Raw genomic sequence first — 19,671 nt, 5'->3', positions numbered from 1 at the left:
AAATTCGGCCTGAATTACCGCGCTAACATCGGGCTTAATTAATTACGTCCACGTTATAATATCACTCGTGCCTGTCAGCACGAAATCGCCAACGAATGTATGTCCTTGCTTTTCTCTTTGACAAACATATTGACCGTGTTCGCGACGCCTATGTAACCGCAATCGCAGTGTTTTCGAGAGGAAGTTTGGCGACACGAAAAGCTTGTTCGCCGAGTCATCATGTGCGAGAAAGAGGGTAGGTAGGTCGCGAAACTAGAAAGCGGCTTTAGAATTTAATGCGTGGGAGATTTCGGCTTGCGGAAGCATTCGAACGTATCCGGCTGGGTTTTGTCGTTCCTACGGGAACGTTAAAGGAGAGAAAAAGTGGGAAAGAGAGAAGGGTGAAGAAGAATAGAGATATAACACAGAGAGAGAGAGAGAGAGGGAGAGAAGAAGAGCGAGAGAGAAGGGGGATTCGCGAATAAGTATGCGGAGGACCGAAAGCTCCGGGTTTTCACGGCGACGGCGGTATGAATATTTAAACGGATGTAAATTGCGAATTAACTATTGATAAAAACAAACCAGCTTGTGTTAAGCCTTCCTCGTAAATCACCTCTATACGGGATGGAGAGGGAGGAAAGAAAGAGCGAGAGAACAACCGAGGAATACGGGTCGGATTTTCGAGGAAAAAGTTGGAGGACGCTCTTTTCCGGCGCTTATCGATACCGGATACCTTCGCCTTCAAATGAAAATACCTTTTATGTACAAGGAGTATCATCAAAAATGTATTTCAAAAGAATCTATTATCTTTTTGTAACGAAAAATGTTTCCGCGCTCAAGAGCCTGATGAAGAAAATCAACGTATGTTAGTAGTCATTCGCGTTTTATATAATAATTATAACAATTATTATTATATTATATTCTGATAAAAATAATTTTGAAGAGAGACTCGATGGGAAATTTTATTACCAAAATTTGGAGTTTCAAGATAAATTCTGACTGATGGCGTTATACATTTTCAAGCGAATCTCCATCATTTAATTGTCCGAAACAATACGACTATAAATGAACGTCCTATTTCTCCGTCAAATTGATAACTCTTGTCGGCGCCTTCGCGAATCGACGTTTTTGCTCCGATATCCAACATTGTCGAAATCGCTGGAGTTAAGAGCTTTCGAGTCATGACCGAGACATCGTTCAGAAATAAAGCGTCTCGCAGGAGTAATAGCGTTAACTCTGCAAGATCTATAACGCAGTCACCATCGTGAGAAACCGAGTTATTCGCTATCTGCAGTTGCTCTTTTATGCACACGTACACGCACCGAAAGATTCATCACGCGTGTGCGATTCGGGGATAGAGAAGGTGGTATATGGTACATCCCCCGTGTCCGCAAAGAGGGATGACGGAGGAGGATCGCGATCACGAATGAGTGAAAGGGTGTATGGGGCAAGATTATGGGCACGTATTGGCGCATCGGCCCCCTGGGTTCACCGGGCGTACGGGGGAGGGCATGGGGATATAAATGTAATCCAGAACCCAGACGTGACGTACATACATGGCTGCCTAGCTCGGCCGCTCGCTTTTCGCTGGTCTCTCTTCTTGTGACTCTTGGCAGTCGCGGGCACGTACATCTACAGGACGGTGCTGCGGGGCTGTGCATATGTGAGCGTGCGAAGGTACATGTATGTGGGAGGCACGAAACGAGTCGTGGATTTTTGATATCCATCTTCCTTGTTATATAATAATTCTTCGTCGAGATGTAAACTCTTACGTGTCGCATTATATCATTAAGTCCATAATCCCAGTTATTCGTATTTTATTGCACGACATAAATAATGAATCGTCACAGCTTGAGTATTTCTCTTGCGCGCTTTCTAAAATTTGGTTTAAAATCGGAAAGATTAAAGGTGAGGTCCGATGAAACCGTGACTGATCAAGCGTCTAAAAATAATGTCGATATGCCGGGATCAGCCGATTGAGAATCACGGACACGTAGGCGCTTAACGAGGGTGCTCGTGCGGAGAGAGCGAAAGGAGGACTGTCGGACTATAGGCGACACGATGGCGTATTATAGCTGCCGTCATTTTGCCTCATCGATAGGGACCACCGAGGACGGTATATTGTGTTCCGTGCACATTCACGCTTTCCGCTTTGTCAATTGTACCGTCATTGAAGATTGTAAGGTTAATTAAGTCCTCTCACTGGCGAAACGTAATTTGCTAGAGTATCTATATCTACTTCGAGACGTGTCGAGATTTCTAAAGCTCGGTTAAACGCAATGACACGCGAGATACGTCAAATATATTTAATAATTCATTAACGCTGTAAAATGTGCACAATTTATGCGCATCTGGAATTATTTAGAAACCTGGGTTTTAATTGATTTTTAATTGTACATGCATGGCGAGATGCTTTTATAACGAAAAAGCTTCCCGAAGATCGCTCTTCTTTTAAAGAACCAATATTAGACTTATTTTTCGTTATTCCTAGCCATGTTTTAGCTTTTAACCAGAGAAGGAAAATTATCCTTCTATTGTTGGGTTTATTGTCGCCGGAAAATAAGTGCAAAGATTTTATTTGCGCTCACTTACGTTAACTTAATAATTTATTAGATGCGCGCGTCGTTAACACGAAAGATACACGTTAGTATCATGTAAAATATTGTAAAATTTTTTGTCAATTTTTTAATTTAAAATTATATGCAAAAATTTAGAAAAAATTAGATATCGTACAGAAAAAAAATTTATTGTTTTAATCAGAAAACGATTTCGGGAATATCTAAAGTTAAACTGTACAATATGAATATGAATGTTCGAAAAACGAACGAATTTTACTAACGCAAACCATGAATTGTAAAACCGTATTCGCGTTGCTCGTAATTTTTGCTGCATATAATCTCACCACGCTCGGAAGCGTATTAGAGGGTAAGACTTTTATAATAAATGATGTAAGATCCGGAAAAATAATGAATTTGCAGCATCCTCGCACAATTAATGTAATAATATTGTATAAATCAATTATAAAATTTTCACGTTTCCACACATATACGTCTTTATGAAATTTTATATCGATATTAATATGTTATTATTACATCTTATATATCTTCTAACATTATTTTTTACAAATATATATAATTTTTTTTTTCAAATCAATCAATTTTTTAAAACAACCTATATAAAAAATTTTTATTCCTGCGATAGAATATCCATGAAATATCTGGATCTCACATCATTTCAATACATGTTTAGCCTATCAAGCCAAATTATCAATCAATATGAATGAGTAGACTACAAAAAATTAGAATGAATACAATGAATTATAAGAATAAATTATTTTTATCATTTAATTCATAATTACAAAGGTTTTTAGAAAATAAATTAAGTAAAATCCTCTATGTGTAAATGAAATGCTTCCTGTCCTTTTTAGGATAAAATATTCAGTCTAATTTGTTCTAGTATATCCATTTTTAGGCAACGGATTTATCTACAATTTACATCTATATCTACAATCTTTATAAATCCGTTACCTCAAAATAAAATAAAAGTTCATCACTCACCGACACTGATGCGTAGCGTAGACATTGAAGCGTTTTTTACCTGTAACATACAAATATAAAATACAAATTATAGTAATGTTCGAAATATAATTAATATTTCACAAAATTATTATTTTACATGTCTAATTTGATATTCGATGCATACGATAACAAACAGATTGATAAAGCAATTTTATAAATTTTAATAAAAACTCTACTATATATATGTACACATATATACATATATTTTATGCAAGATTATAACTTTTGTAAAATTTTTTTTCTCTAATTATTTCTTGTGCAAATCATATAAATAAAAATTCAAATTATGTGATTAATTGCTTAATTTTAATAGCGCCTATTCAATTAATAAACAAATAAATTATTTACAGAGTTGTACTATCAACATCCGAGTTTAAATCGCGCATACGCAATTAATAACTAATATACAAATATACAAATATACAAATAAATTATCACAGAATTGCCAGCATTCAATGTTTCTCCTCATAGACCTTCTCTTCTCAGGTTATTAAAGTAGTCAAAATCCGTTAATGTACTGATATTTACAATATTTTATATTCCCGCACTTATGCAATATTTTAGACAGCATTTCCGAATTTCGACATGATCAAAAATCCCATTTCACACAAGAATCACACTTTGAGAGATACCAGGATGCTACTACAAGCGATATCACAAAGCTGGTAGATGCGAAAGCAGTGAAAATATCCATATTTTTTAAATGTCAACAATTTGTAATTAAAAAAATAGAGAGTCAACTTCCTTTAACGAGCGAAAATTGAATATAAATAATTAATGCCAAAAAATTAACTGCCCTCAATGCGATACATATTACTATGATAGACGATATAAGAGACGGGACTTATTAATGATGATTCCAAAACCATTAACCGAATTCTAAATTTCGGACCAAACCGTTTATTGGAACAGAGCATGATCTCAATCAGCTGATACTTGAGCCTAAGCTCAAAATTGCACAAACACATACATACGTACACGAACATACCGTCCTATGTGGTCGGTATCATTTCGTATCGCGGTATATGAGGCGTGAGACCGTTGCCTGGCAACGTCTCAATGAGACATCCCATTTAATCGACATCAGAAGTATGATCCTCGATGACAGTCATGAAATCGGGATATCAATCCAATGCAACGACACGATCCGCAGCACGATGAACATTAAACGTATTAAATGCGCGTGCCCTTCAGGCTTCCCTTAAGATTTATTCTAAATCTTAAGACATCATTCAGGTACTGATTCTTTCACGTCAAAGTATATTTGTTGGGAGGATTATATTATATAATTTTGTGTGTGTTATAATATATATTTATAATTTAATTCATATAATCGAAAGATTACAGTTATATCGCAATCTAACGTAAGTGAATAAATACACAAGTTAAAATTAAAAATATAATAATTAGGGATTTAGTTCAAATAATTAAAAATTAAATAAATTTCGATTTAATTTCTAAAAGTAAATACGCGGATTATTATATTCAAAAATACATATAATTAAATTTTCCAACTGTTTATATGGCAACTCAATCAAATAAATCCTGCAATGAACAATAATACATAAAAAATGAACGCTAACACTGTATAAAGCAAATTAATTTACGTTGCTGCAAAATATTTAGTACTTTTATGTGAAATATGCTGTCTCTTGAATTTTAATTAATCATTGATTAAACGATTGACATATTACTGCTTTTCATTATTTCAATGCATTTAATTTAATTATTTTACTCGATCCTGCAATTTGTGTCTTATTACGATCTCAATTCAAATGACAGATTACATTTAGATTGATAGAAAATTTAAAGCATGGAATATATTTTACTTTAAGCACATTTCACTCGTTAGAGAAATAATTATTATTTGTAGATGATACTCAACAATAATTTATAATTATTATTTCTTATAACGTATGTATGTGTGCTTTTTACTTGAAATAATAAATATTCGTGCGGAATATAAAGTTTTGATAAAAATCTATCATTACACAGTTAAATGTCGTTTATCGAAAGTTAATTAATCGTTGTTATGTTTATAGCGAAATTCCTCGATCGCATTTCGAAACAGAATTTGACAATGTATGGAGCGTTTCGCACTATTACTTTACTGTTCGAGTGTTACCGTGCGAATGACAACAAGGTCGCAGCATGTGAACAATAAAGCGCCATATACCGCACTTCAATAAAGGCCTATTACCGCGATACGTGTCGCTTATCAAAAGTTGATTAATCGCTAGTTGTGATGAAATATCATGTTAAATTATTTATCGATATTTTCGATTTTGCGATTGTGACAATATACAGATTTTCTTTCGAAAAGAACTTGGCAATATACATATAATACGAAATATTTCATATTACATTACTATTTCCTCGCTCGAGTCGCAAAAATAGTCGCGCGAAAGATAATAAGATCGTGTGTCAATAAAAAAAAAATAATACTATAATATAAGATATAAAAATATTATGTAACAATTAATTTGTTATCGCCTCAGAATTAAAAAAAATATATATATTTATATATTTATATATTTAGCATTTTATAAATTCAAGCTGTTTCTTTTCTGCGCTTTTTAATTTAATTTCGAACCGTCACATCGCATATCTAATATTTATTTAAGGAATATAATTGATTTCAGTTTGATCAAAAAAGTATTTATATAAATTTATTTAATATCATTTTATGCCAAATATATTTTCACATTTCGAAAGAACTAAATATATCAAAAATCCATCATTTTTAATTTTAATAAATCAATGTAATAAAATTCAATTATTGCGAAAAGAATAATAATTTATTATTAATTTTTTTTATCTTCTTCAAGTTTCATAAATTTTTCATATATTCGATGTATAAAAATAAAATAAACATCTCGAATTTTCCGATACATAATTTTTATCCTTGTTTCTTCGACTACTATTTGAAATAATCAATAACTCTCGAAATATGCGCTTCCATAAAAATCTATCGTCGTGATAAATTCATATCATTTATCGAAAATTAATTATCATGATTGCAGCGAAATTTCCCAATACTTGATGAATTTTTTAATCATTTCATTTTCGCATAAAAGTTAATTTCGAATCCTCCAGTATAAATTCCTGAAAGTCATCCTCCTGACTATGTATTTCTTTTCACGTGCGATAAAACTACGTATTATATCGTCGATCAGAGCAGCTACGTGCATTGTCTTTCACGTCGGGGCCTGCTCCGGAATGATAAACGGTGCTTTTCGGACAGCGTGCCGTCCATTAAATGTTTAATGGCGTGCGAGGGACATCAGATAGACTGGCGTTTACGCGGCAAGAGGCGACGAGAGATCGCAAGGGCCCAGCCCGCGACGACGCTTGTGCGGACGTAGGCGTCGCGACGGCTGACGTGTTGTTTGGCTTACGGGGGTGCAACGGCGACGATATAACTACACGGCGCCAAGTTATTACTCCATAACCCGTTGCTTTTGCAGGCACAACCGGCGAGATAGGCGACGGCATAGCAAGCGAGCGCGAACAGCAACACGTAGCGCGACATAATAAACGGCCGACGGTATCATTAAATCGCAATAATGCCGCATGCGCGTTAGCCGAACACTCGTTGCTTCCGGCGGACAATCCCGGTCCGTCCATTTATACCTGACAGGAAAAAGGCGGATTAATTGTAAAACCCGGTCGTCCGTGCTTTTAAGTGAACTTAAACATCCGATTATGCGTGCAGCTTGATTCGAACAAAAAACTAGATTTTTATTAAAAATTGCACGTTGCTCTCTCTCTAGGAAATAATTTTTTTACGCGTTTTTGTAGGTTCAATCTATATTAGACGAATTTATATTGAATAAATTACAATTGTAACAGATGAAAGCATGGAGCTTTCCATTAAAAAAAAGTTTGTTAATCAATATTCATGCGTTAAAAATAAGTAACAGAGTAAATTTTTTTACTGAATATTGAAATAGGAAAAAGCGTCAAAAGCGAAAAAAATTATAAAGGATTAAAAATTTAAATTAGTAAACTCTTACTTTCCGACTCGATTAAATGCAGAAAAAGATATTAAATAAATAAATTTTTACATTTTCATAATTTTTTTCCTTTTATAAATTTTGTTCTTAAGTTATTTATATTTACACACTTTTTTAATAACGTATCCGTTTTTAATAACATGTGTATATTTTTAATCCATGTTATGATTCTATTATTAATCTTAAATCATACTAAAATTTTGAATTATTGTTTTTAATATTATGCATACATTTTTGTTTTACAGCAACGTATTTGAAAAGATCCTGTTAAAAGTTCGTGGAAATTTTTTATATTATTATTTTATGCTATTCTTTAGTCGGGTATTACGGCCAATCATACCACTATAGTAGAGCTAATAATGAGGAACACACCAATATAGCGCCATTAAATACTTACCAACTATAATAGGAGTATTAAACAGTTTCATCGACTTTAATCATGATGGCCGAACGATGGAAATTGTTGCGTAACTATTCTTTACCAATACTTTATGGTACTTTGCAAAGCAGAATGCGGCAAGCAAATTGCGAGCCTTTTAAAGGATATAAATATTTGCTACGGAATGTCTGTGTAATCATACGTAAAATCTACTAAATTTAATTATTAATATTTAGGTATCAATCTTATAAAAGTTTTTACAGTTTATCAAAATATTTTTTATAACTATAATAAGATTATTTGAAATAAATTATTTTTCAAGAGATAAAAACAATATAACAAACGAAAAGACAACGAGAGAAGAGAAAAGATAGATATTTTTTATATATCAAATGTATGTTTTTGTATGTAAAAATATAACATATTGGATACAGACAAAATAAAGAGAGATTGAAAGAAGGGAAGAGGAAAAAAAGAGAAGAATATAATCAATAGTGAATTAAATAAAGTACTAAAAAAAATTTTGTAACTTCCAAAGTTAATAAATCTGATTAAAAAAAAACTTGGAAGAAACTAAATCTTTCTAAATCAACTTTTAATTAAAGAGAAGAATTTTAAGCCCACATTCAGTATGATGCAATTGTTGTCACCTGACAATAATTTTTTACGTATTAATTATCGCAAAATTTGTCTTGTAATTTCAGAATAAACCGATAATGATCTTTAATCATTTTTCAATGTGATAATTCAAAAACAAAATGATAAAACTTTATTCTCTAATCTTGTTTTATAAGATGCATGTAATACAATGTAATGAAAATTAATTATCACGTCAATCATAAATGATAAGAATTAATATGTAATCATAATTACGTGCAATATTTTTTTACGTGAGATATTTCATTATAAGAATTATTTCTCGCTCTCAATAATATACTACCGAGTTAATACGGATGATTGATGAAATCATTTCATTGTTACTGATTGCAATTTTAATTGCAAGAGTTATGGAAGAAGAATTTAATTCCAATTATGTTTTACATATTTTTCTGCAAACTCTGTTACATCTTTTATACGTTCCTAAAATGTCCTCTCTCTTAAATTCTATTGCACGCTGCTTTAAAAAAAGCTGGTTGCAGAATCTGTACGTTATTTATCTACTCCCGATTATTTACTTATATTTTCTTGTTCGCTGCAAATCTTTTCGCAGATAAGCAGTTTCGAAAAAAATCTTGTAAAATTTGTGTCACTGAAGGGACTCTTCGTGCCTGCTTACTTTCGGACGTTGCTCACAGGATACACAGGCAACTTCTCCCTGAAATAGACACCGACTCTCACACACAGCGCCCGTTTAATATTCAATATCTATGCCACCGAGATCCAAGATTCCGAGCTCGAGATATTCATTCCACCGTATGTGTTCGTGCGAAGGATAGGTACTTACGTATCCGCCCGATTACGTATGTGTGCCGGCGTTTCGTCGCAAAAAGCCGTCCATGCTGCAGACGCGACCTGCTTTTTATTCGGCTCGGTGGATCGCTTTTTGAATATTCCGCGACGTACGTGAAACGTGTCGTACGTGGCTTGTAGGCAGGTGTTACGGAATCGCGGCAGCGCGGTACACATGCAACCGCGAAAACAGAGTGATAAACTGCGAAGCGCAGTCGGGCTGTCTTTCAAGAAAAATCTTGTCACTTTTGCAATAATGTATAGCATCGTGCAATATAATATAAAATATAATTTTCAGCCAAAAAATGTCATCGTATTCAAACTATTCATTCAAACTATTCATTTATGTTCAGATACAAGAGACGTCTGCCTATATGCTTTCATTTCTACTTGGAGGTCGCGTATATAATGATCTTGTTCCACTTGTTCTCCTATAAGGACAATTTTCATCATAAATTTGTTTGAAGATTACCGTGAGTGATATATTCGATCCTTGTAGTCTATCAATTGCTTGGAATGAATAAAGGTAGATTTTTAGACGCATAATGATATTAAAACAAGATATTCTGTTAGAACTTTGGATAAAGCGCGGAACACGAGCTTCGCTTTAAGATCGGATCCCCTTGCCAACTAAATGAATACCACGATGATATCGAATTACAATAGCAAATTCGCTGAATCGCGAAGAAATTCGGTCGCCGATAATCGATCTATCTCACTGCGCCGCGCAGTCAGAGCAGGGTTGGCCGATACTGCACGCTCGGCGATATTTCAACGGCATATCGCAATATTGTACCGTCAACGTTTACCCCAGCGCAGCGCGATTCCATTGGTAATCATTTCTAGTCGAGCAAATATTGCTCGGCGGAACAGTTCATTCGCAACATTTCGACCCTGGAGAATTTAATCATTAATATTTTCGGAGGCGTGAGAATTCTGCCGGATCGCGTAAATGAACGTCGATGAATCAATGAAGCCTTGCGTGTACATGTAACAGTGATTGTGAAATATTTGTAGAAAATAGTAAAAGAAAAGAAAAAAGAGAAATTAATTTCGTTTTGATATTAAATCCATTAAGAATATATATAAATATTATTAATAATTTAATAATTTTTCAATTTAATTAGAAAAAAAATATTTTACACAAAATATATTATTTTCCCTCTTAAGAAAATAAAAATTTTGAAGTGTGACATGACTATGTAAACTTCCATTGCTAAAGTATACAAAAAAGAAATGATATCTTTTATCAATTCTAATATTTCTTAATATTTTATCCAACAATTATAGTTACTTAATGTAATAAATATATTTGAATGTTATTTGCTGAATAATATGATTAGGCATGGTTATATAAAAATTCATTAAAAATGGGCGCGGTACATAACATTTAATTATAAAAATCCAACAAATTATTCAATTATAAATTTTTAATTATAAAGAGCGAAATGTCACTAAGGTAGTTGTGTAAAACATAATTAAGAATAAATGCCTGCAATAATGAATTAATGAAAATACAAGTAACTACATGAATACTAAAATATATTTTGGAATTATCCCCTTTTTATTTTTCGCGTTTGCAAAACATCGATGTTCCCTTCTGCTCCGTTGCCCTCCAAATAACAGTATCTAATTTAAACAAACAGATAAACTTTTGCCACGAACAAATTCGGTATACCTATCCTATACTTCGTAAGCCCTAGGTGCAACGAAGGTGAGACGCAATTCGTTGCAATATTAAGTAGATTCGTCGCCGGATGTCGAGAGTAGCGAGCACCCAAGAAGGGAAGAGACGAAGGGTTGAATCCAGAGGGCAGAGGCCGTGTACGTAGGGAGGTAACCTGTATGCTGGACATGTGCGACCCGCACGACTTCTGTTACAGAGAGACGCGCCAACCCTCGTGCCACACGTACACATTGATATTTGGTGATCCTGAAGCTCACGTACACATCGGCGCGAGCGGTCAATCGGTGGACGGCGCTCGAGCCTGTGTTGGGGTGTCATTTATGCTACTCACGAATGTAGGGTCGACAGCTATTGGTAGACGCGCAGCAGTTACCGTCGAGAGGGAGAGACTTTTGGATATCAATTCTCTGCGCGATTGAATTATAAAATCTGTTTAACGAGTAAGATAAATGGTTATGGTCATGATACACATCAATTTGCGTGTTGCATAATAAGCTTCCCTATAACCATTGAAAATTTATCGATATATGTGATTTTAATAAATTAATTAATTAATTAATATATGTATATTTTTTTTATTTATTTATTTTATACATATATATATAAAATAAATAAATGGAAAATATATAAATATTCGTATAAAATGCATAATCAAATTATTTTAATTAAATTATAATTTATTTAATTGCGCGAGCACATGCGAATGAAAGGAGATATAAAAAGGGAAGCTATTTGTTTATAAATAAAATGTCAAAGACATATCTTTTTTTTCTGACGCGCAACATCGTATTTACGGTATCGAATATAATTCATTACACCCAAGAGCTCATTACTTCCCGTATCTAATAGCACGTCCATGACCCACGTACAATGACCTGCGCATCCTCCGCACGAACTTATATCCGTTACACGGCTGCCACCGTCGTCGTCGTCATATGGCGCGCATATACTCGCCGGATAGTCTGCGGGCTACACTTCCGAGGTAACGATCGTTTCCACATAGAGTATAGTCTTCGTCGATATCGGCGATGTTGTTACCCGCGCCGGACATCGCCCACGCTAGCCACGTTCATGTGTGTAGCCGATTTTCGGGGATGCGTGTTCGTGCGAGCATCAATCGAGAGCCTCGGTACAAGAGACTACAATCTCTCATGCACGTATCTTCGTTACTGCCTCCTGTTTTCAGATGCACAGAGTTCGCCAAGTTCACCAGAGATGTAAACAACGTATTCCTAATTTAAGCATAATGATAATAGCCGCAGCATGAAGCTTATTTTCATGATTATTAAATTGTTATTAAGATTGCTAGATTATTGTTATAGGAACTTAATTTGATATCATTATTATACGAGCATATTTTAATATATTTAATATAGTATTATATTAAAAAAGTTATACATGTTTTTTTCTTCAAGTAATGTGTTGTAGTTTATAATCTTGTTCAAAAATCTGTCCGATGTTTTGTTTTTCTTTATACTTGACGAGTGCTTCTCTAAACTTTATAGCAATTTGTCTTCTGACGAGGCAAAAGTGAATTTCGCTGACTGACAAATCGAAACAGCCGTTTTGCAGAATATCTCCGACGAGTTTCTGTTAATCTTTGGCGAGGATCTTCAATTGAAATCCGCAATTCATTTTCTGTTGTGCTGGAAATGCGTGGCGGATTTGTTTTACTCGTTAAACCAAGCCACCTCTAATGGAGCTTAATAAATTATCTTTAACATGTCCGTGTAATAATCATCCGATGTTTTAGATTTGAGATTTTATTAATGATCAAATTACATATCCAGTGATTTGGACACTAAATACCAACTGCTACGAGGGTTTTGCACGAGATGGTACTTACAAGCTCAATTTATTTCACTTTACCTAATTCAACATTATCGTTCACATTTATATCTATTTTATTTGACAAACAAACTCAAAAATTGAGATTCCAAGCAAAGTAAAGCTTGACAAAAGTGGAGTACATTTTTAACAAAAAATATCCACAGCTAAATATTTGACAACTGCGAGGGTTGAACGCCCTTGTAACTCGCTTAATTATTAAAACTACTTAAAACTTCGAACTCTGCCTGCTGTCAAAATTCTCGCTCTAATGCTGCGAGATATCGCGGGAGAAGTTCATCCCTTAACGCGCGGCCGAAAATTTTTTCGAGCAGTGCATAAAATTTCCAGACGTATGTACTCCACCCCCGCCGCCTCTCCATCGGTGTGTATTGTTCGCATCCTCCGATAGTGCAGGCTGCATGTTAAAAGGACACAAGCGAGGCTTACCACCAACACCGGCAAAGGATATCGGCGGGTAGGTCCCGTAAGGAGCCGTCGTAAAATGCACGATTCAACGACGCTCGGTCTCCGCCTTGAAATATCCCGCAGCCTCCACGGAATCGCCGTAGTGTAGTCGTTATCCCCCACGGGAAGCCGTGGAAACCTCCTTTGAAAACCCGCGGCGCATTCTTATTCTCTCCACCTCTTGCTCGATACGTTACATCACAGCACTTCCCGCTTCTTTCATTCCTCTCGCGATATGCGCGATTTTGCACGTAGTTTGCGATTATCTCCCTCTTCCGCGATGGCAGAGGGAATACGGTTTGCTGCACTCATTATCGGATGTACCAGTAACATGTGTCTCCATAAATACTGATAATATTCCTTATCGAAAAGCATCACGACCATTTTTCATTAACACGTGACAAAAATGTCACAAGGTTCATTTCCGTCATATGATAAAAGCTTGTACGTCAGATACATTTATTATCGAATTTTTCGTATATCACAGCATTAATCGTGTGAAATTTTTGGCAAGTAGATATCGTTTTGAAAGAAATTAAGTACAAATATGAATTTTAATTTGCCTACACATCAATGATTAAAGTACTGTTTGGCTTTCGCTTTGAAATTTCGGCGCATGCACGAATTGTACAGCAAACTGCTTCTCTCGAATATCTTAACAATGTATATTCAATTATACTTGCTGTATACTAGTATTTGCATTTAATTATCGTAGTAGTTTGTAACTCGTTAGATTATGATAAAAAGGGAACTTTGTCGCAATTTAAATGTACTGTAAAATAACACATACAATTTTTAATATTTTCTAAGTATAATCACGTAGCTTTTTTTTAATATTTTAAAATATTCGTATCGAGTCGAGCTGTAATTACCGAGATTACTTGCACGCGCGAAATGTTCATCTTTTAATTACAAAAAAAAATCAAATTGATAAAATAAAAATTCAACGCAGGGAATCTTTAAATTAGGATTCAATTATACATATGATAATTTAATTTTCCCTAATTAATTAATAATTCTCTATACTCTGCATAAAAAAAGCATTTTGCGGTACGATTAATAATTAAAATCTTTATTAAAAAAGATAAAAGTATCTAATTATTATTTCACTCGATATTGGTCATTTTTTTCTATTGGTCGAAATAGAAAGATATCGAACGCACTTGCATGATTGCGTCAATTGTTAGGCGCAAAAATATAAAAAAGAGAAAGAGAGAGAGAGAGAGAAAGGAAGAGAGGGAGAGAGTATACTGTGCGTGCTTGCCTACTAGTTTAATTAAGTAGTTAATTTAGTTTACACGAGGCGTAGAGCAGAGGGTGGCCAACAGAGGCGGTCGTTGTTTTGCCGCAACGAGGGAGCATCGGCTGTTTTGTCACGTGTGCAGTGATAATTTGATTGTGCTTAGAGGCAGGATATGATGTCACGCGGCATCACTGTACTCCAAAGCAGTTAATGTGAATGCAGTTTCCTACAGGCTGCCTGCGCAGTCAAATTAACGCAGGCATAATCGAACCGTCTATAACGAAGCGAAATTAGGAGATTACCACTTATTACGGGGCACAATGAGCTAGTTGCAATTTGTCAGCTTACGCGGCGGTCGTTGTAATATGCAATGGCAATCAACGACGATGTCCAAAGTCGAGCCGCAAATTTCGCACTATTACATCACACTGCAAACGCAGAAATTATCAATTATCGGCGGCAGCGGACCGGTAGACACGTGTATATTGTTTGCAGATTTTATTCCGCCTTTATTAGAGGACGATATTAATAAATTTTCCTCCACGACCGAAAATATACTGAATTGATGATAAATCCATTTAATGCCAAATAAACACGATATAATCCGAATGAAATGGCATCAGCGTGAGAGATTTAAAATACTACTTTAGAATCATTTCACGTTGGTTGCAGTTATTAATTTCAATATCACTAGTTATCGCGATTAGATTTTAACGCAGGGAAATTTGTACTTTTGTCTCGAATAGTTTGCAAAGTTTAAAAAGGTGAATTCTTAGGCGATCGATATTAAATAGATAAAACTTGAAACTTAAAATCTTTAAAATTTGCGTTGAAAAATATTTGCAACATTAATAAAAAGTGCTCAAATATTCTATGATTCATTAATTATGTTTGCCTTTTACATTATACCCAATTATACAACGAATTAAATGAATCATTAATCGCTTATTCACGGTACATGCGATCAATTAACGTCGCTATAAAACGCTAATTACTTTATAACTGATATCCTTAGATTCTTGATAAGAAATAGCAAACACAGCTTTAGTAGAAACTATCAGGGTAGTAAAATATCGACATCAAAGCATAAAACGGGATCACACACGGCACTCGAAAATGTAATAAGCGAAACGTTAGAGATGGCAGCTAATTAACATTTTCCTAGGGTCTAGATCAATGCGCGCGTAATGCTCATTAACATTTCCACATTGACACATCGCAAGTAAACTTTGGAAAATACAGCCGAATCAGAATCATGCAAAGCTCCAACGAGACGAGCGGTCTCAATTTCATTAACGCATTATAGTTAATTACGCAAAAATACACAGAAAAAAAGGATATTCTTGTTTTGAAAATATATTTAGTTTTAACATGGAAATCTTGAAATGAGATTGTATTGCATTAATTAAAGAAAAATATAACTTGAATAATTGTTTACTTGAAAGAAGTCATTTTATATGTTCAATCAAGAAAAATATATTCTTATGATTTAAGATTTAATTTTCTTGAATGGAAAAGAAACAATGTTGGATAGAAAATAACATTTTTAAATCAAAGATTATAATTTTCTTAAAGTAGAATTAAATAATTATATATTCTTGAGGTGACAATTACAATATTAAAATAAGACTAAAATATTCTTGAAATTTAAAATTATTAAATTCTTCTTAAGAAGATTATAAATTGTTGCGTATATACGAAACAATGAACGCGTTAGTTTAAGTATATAAATTTTGATTTGACACTTATTTTTTTTCTGTGTAGTTTCAAATAAAAATTGTATAAAAATGAGAGAGATTTGAATAATAGCTATTAATAAGAGCGTTTGAATTGTAGTTATTAATAAGAATATTTTTGAGTTATAGCTATTAAGAAGTAAGAGAATCTCGGGAAAACGCTAAAATGATTAATGGAATTCTGCCACACGTTGCCGAGATATGTATGAAAATAGTTTCAATTTAAATAAACTCTATTATTTCCAATTTTAACTGTGTCATATAAAAGATTTCTATCTGATAGAGCGTTCTAATCGCTCGTAGAGCTGTTTCCTCGAGTATCCGATAACCATCGAATTAATGGGTCTTTAAGGAAGAAATTCTTTCTTTGCTAGAGAACGTATAATGATAAATCAGTCGGATTGATTTTATGATATTCCCGTGATCGCAAATAAAATTATCGCACCATCATGTGATCTGCAGTGCAGTCGCATTGGTCAATAGCGGCGATAACAGTTACAATAAATTCGTAGCGTGGGATCAACGTTGGGGCGTTCACTTTTTGCGCGCGCGATCCACTCGAATCCAATCAAAGTAATTGATTAACGTCCGTTTCGCACTCCGCGATACGACGAACTGGCGTGAACAGACTTATCTGTACCCCCATAGCGTAATTAACACTAAGCCGCTGCGTAACTAAACTATCTACATCATGGTATTGCACCTGGAGGCGCGAACATCCATATCGGTAATGAGACTTGCAATATCTCGAGAGATGTGTAAATGTCGAAAACAGTGTCTCAATAAGAGGGAGAAAGAGGTCGTCATAATTTATCATCATTAATATAGCACCTGTCATAATTGTAATTATTTCTCTATCTGTTATATTATATGATATCTCGCTAACTTTATTAAATATACTTTAACGTGTAATGAATTTTATCCGCGTAATTTCCGATATCACGTATCCCTTATACATCGTAGTTTTAAAATTTTATATATTTATAATTATATTATAATTTTATATATTTATATTTAAATATATAAAATTATAATATAAATTAAATTAAATTTTATATATTTATAATTTTATATATATATTTATCTTTATATTATAATTTTACAATTTATAATTATAATTTTATAATTTATGTATTTAAATTTTATATATTTATATTTATAATTTTATATATTTATCTTTTATATAAAATTATAATTTATAATTTAAATCATAGGAGAATTGATAATTTGCGATATCCACAAACAAGATTTCACTCATTTATCCAAGAATTTTGTAAAAGCTTTAAAGTGATTATTACCGTATAAAAATAGTTGGATGAGATCGTTATTTCGATAAATAAAGACTCGAATGGGAGGATTAAGAAGAGTGAATAATGCTAATTCAACATTCATTCTCTATGTTATAATTCCATAGCTCGTGCGGCGCAAAAACGAGCGAACGTTTTTAAAAATCACAGATTAAAGCGCGCCGATGGCAAGAATCATTTTCCGCAGTAGTACTCGTTAATAATCGAGTTAATTATCGCGAATGAACGTAACATCACGCGCGACAAGCGGATCTGGAATAATCAATATGAAATTATGAAACGCTTTTCGCAATCGTCACACGACAATATCGCCGTTGCCGCGACATTGATCCGCGTGTAATCTCATTATAATCCCTTTCCATACGTTCGAAAACGATCAAAATGACCTAATCTAACATTCTGAAATAGAAGAGTAAATAATCTAGAATAAAACATTGGAATCTTGATAAGAATTTTATAAATAAATATACGTAAAGTCTCTGCGTATTACATCTTTGAAAAAAAGACGTGACGCCTATTAAATTGTATTATATTATGTGAAAAAATTATATCACGATAATGAATGATATAATTTTGATAAATTTGATTAATATAATATAATAATGAATGATATAATTTTGATAAATTTGATTAATATGAAATTAAATTAATTAATATAATTGATATAATTTTAATAAATTTGATAAATATTTTTCTCGATGGAAAAATAAAAAATAAATGATATTTGTGATTGCACGAGAAAATAAGTACAAGTATAAGAAAATTATAACATTAATATCTTCATAAAATCATTAATCACGTGAGAAATATCTCCTATAAATATTATATTTTCGGGACATTCCTTAAGCGACATTAGCCCCCAGTAATAATATTCGTTAACACGATCGTTTGATGGAGGGTTCCATCGCATAATGTTTAAATTCTCGCTGCAGCTCGCCGGATATGGATCGTGGATCAACAGAGAAAGCGAGTTTCGAGATCATACTCGCTTCAATTATCGGACGAGCGAAACATCACGCGGCCGACGTCTGTCGCGAGCCGCTGACGTTGAAATTATATTCATCTATCGGGCCGCCCTTCGAATTCGTCGCGCACCACCGGCCCCGTCACCCACGCTTGATCCACGTATAATTTCATAATAATCCATCTCTGTGTACATTCGACCGCTCGGATGGGGGCGAAACGGGCCGAAATCACGTATCACGGGTCGATCCGCCGCCCGAGTTTACCTTAAATGAGTCCGCTGAATCGGTTATTGTCCGGCGAGGGCTGTGTCAATCCGGCCGGTGCAAATGAGAAATTCGTTTCGGCCGGCGCAGTTTGTTCACCAGGACGGAACGAGATTCCCACGATCGCGGCAAGAACGTCTGTGTACCGAGACCGAGGGAAACGGAGGGAGGCGAGGATGGGGCGTCTCTCGACGTTGCGGTCTCCGATGGTTATTAAAACAGAGATGATTAAAACGTGCCTCTCGTTACAGCGGGGAGGACCGCCCGCACTTTGTGTGCTCCTCCTGCGTTTCGTACCTCGTACCCTGTTGACTTAACAACGGAATTAACGGCGCTTCCGGTACGGAAGATTTCTTGCGTGATTTGAAGAAGGGAAAGTTGCGGTGTGTTTTGCAATTTCAAGTGCGACGCATCGCAAAGACGTATAAAAACAATGCTCTTTCCAGGTGAAAATGGGAGAGCTCTTCATTTTTTCCAGAAAATAAAATTTATAATAATATTTTAAATCAATAATATTATTATAATAATATTTTGAATGATAAAAATAAATTATAGGTGCAATTTACGGCGTGGAATTTTTCTATCGTCAGATTAATATCTGATTGATGCGGTTTAAAATATTGAATAAAAAACGCTTGGTCTTTACATACATATATTTTTATAATATAAAAATTCCTGTAAAATTCGCGAAATGTATATTATAAGTTACAATTGATCTCCATTACACAAAAACTGTTTAAACCATACGTGTTACTGGATCTCGTCGAGAATCA

At 34.2% G+C, this 19,671-nt stretch overlaps 1 protein-coding gene across 1 annotated transcript in view; it reads right to left on the bottom strand.

The window, feature by feature from the left end:
* Fuctc (alpha-(1,3)-fucosyltransferase C) overlaps positions 1 to 19,671 on the bottom strand; it is a 146,690-nt gene that overhangs the window by 115,814 nt on the left and 11,205 nt on the right. The window contains exon 3 of the mRNA XM_083081175.1: positions 3,537 to 3,576. The gene's annotated coding sequence lies outside the window, so the exon portion shown is untranslated. The remainder of the gene's footprint in view (positions 1 to 3,536; positions 3,577 to 19,671) is intronic.

Source organism: Camponotus vicinus, unplaced genomic scaffold (assembly GCF_025532165.1).
Source record: "Camponotus vicinus isolate PSW18456_S1 unplaced genomic scaffold, iyCamVici1.0 SCAF_11, whole genome shotgun sequence".
Taxonomy (NCBI): domain Eukaryota; kingdom Metazoa; phylum Arthropoda; class Insecta; order Hymenoptera; family Formicidae; genus Camponotus; species Camponotus vicinus.
The sequence above is the reverse complement of the archived record's forward strand: the minus strand, read 5'-3'. Positions and strand labels throughout refer to the sequence as shown.